Source organism: Babylonia areolata, chromosome 35 (genome assembly GCF_041734735.1).
Source record: "Babylonia areolata isolate BAREFJ2019XMU chromosome 35, ASM4173473v1, whole genome shotgun sequence".
NCBI classification, from domain to species: domain Eukaryota; kingdom Metazoa; phylum Mollusca; class Gastropoda; order Neogastropoda; family Buccinidae; genus Babylonia; species Babylonia areolata.
This window is the reverse complement of record NC_134910.1, coordinates 7,457,441-7,459,278: the sequence shown is the minus strand read 5'-3', so window position 1 is coordinate 7,459,278 and position 1,838 is coordinate 7,457,441.

Here is a 1,838-nt window from a genome sequence, read left to right as displayed (position 1 = left end):
AATAACGCAGACGGTAGCCTCGTGGAGACGTGAAAGCTGACAGACACAATCTCCTTCCAGTCTTCTTTCATCAGTTTCAGTTTCAGTTTCAGTAGCTCAAGGAGGCGCCACTGCGTTCGGACAAATCCATATACGCTACACCACATCTGCCAAGCAGATGCCTGACCAGCAGCGTAACCCAACGCGCTCAGTCAGGCCTTGAGAAAAAAAAGGTGAATAAATTATAGATAAGCTTACATAAATAAATAAATAAATAATAATTATGATATTTTAAAAAAAAAGGTAGTAGTAATGAAAATAAAAATAAAATAATAATAATAATAAATGAATCTTTCATCATCCATATGCAACAAACGAAAAAAGAAAAACAACAAACAAACAAACAAAATCCAAACTTCGTAGGCTTTTACGTATTGCTTTCATGGTCGTCTAGTTCGACCCCCATGCACTTCCATGTGGGATGAATTCTGTCAAAGACTTTGGTGTTGGCAGATACATGGGGATTGTCGTGGGAGGGACATGGTGGCGGTATCAATATTAGTAGCTCAAGGAGGTGGTGTCACTGCGTTCGGACAAATCCATATACGCTACATCACATCTGCCAAGCAGATGCCTGACCAGCAGCGTAACCCAACACGCTTAGTCAGGCCTTGAGAAAAAAAAGGGAAAAAAGAGAATAATGATAAGAAGAAGAAGAAGAAGAAGAAGAAGAAGAATGGTGGCGGTATCCAGTCTGGAGGATAAGCTCTCTAATTCTACTTCCACCACTAATCGATTATCGTGATCTGTTGTGACACCAGCAGGTGGTTTCCTACGTGTGTTGAATCAGAACAGGCACTACTGAACACCACTGAATTGACTCAGAAGCAGTGCAGGGTCTCTTCTTGGGTGTGTGCTCCTGGTGACTTCACCTTGACAGCTCCCTGTGGACTGTCAGCGCTGAAACTGCCGCAGATGAATTCGAGTGTAGCTGTGTGATGGGCATCTCTCTCTCTCTCTCTCTTTGTATGTGTGTGTGTTTCACACTTTTGACATATCCCTGTTTCTTCAGACTTATTCCTTCTCGGTTTGTGTCATTCCAGGTATATGCAATGTCGGGACAGACTACTTAAGTCGGTCTGGTCTTTGTGTGAAGGTTTCACTGAAAAGGTGGGGGGGTATGTCACGTGTTGACATATCCTGAGTGTGAGACTCCCCTAAGCTGACAACACGTTTTGTAAGCCGCCAGGAACCCAGGCATCCCCTTTGGTCAGCTATCCACGTGCTGTATGTATCAAGATCATTATTTTACAATTGTAAAAACAGCAGCGTGCAGTGATAGAAGAATTGGGTATCGTGTTTAAGTGGTGTAGTCTGTCAAACAGATTCACGCAGTCTCTCTTCACACTGTTCATTAGACTCATTGAGCATTCTCGGGACACCATAGACAAACTGCTGACTGAGTTGTCTGCTCAGAAGGAGGAGGAGGAGGAGTCGTCTCCCCGCTGTCCAGTCCGCTGGCCGAGTCTGAGCTGGCTGTCCGTCCACTGGTGCTAGTCAGTCTGCTCTGTCGGAGGCTGTCCAGCCTGGGCCCAGGGTTATACTTTGTGTCACCACATCAAAGGAAATGCCTACCACAAAACATCAGGGGGAGGAGCAGACCAAGAGTGACACCGTCTGGAGGGTGACAGCATGGCGACGTGCAAAGCGGCTTTCTGGTCTGCACTCTTTCATTTGAAAGTTTCAGTTTCAGTTTCAGTAGCTCAAGGAGGCGTCACTGCGTTCGGACAAATCCATATACGCTACACCACATCTGCCAAGCAGATACCTGACCAGCAGCGTAACCCAACGCGCTTAGT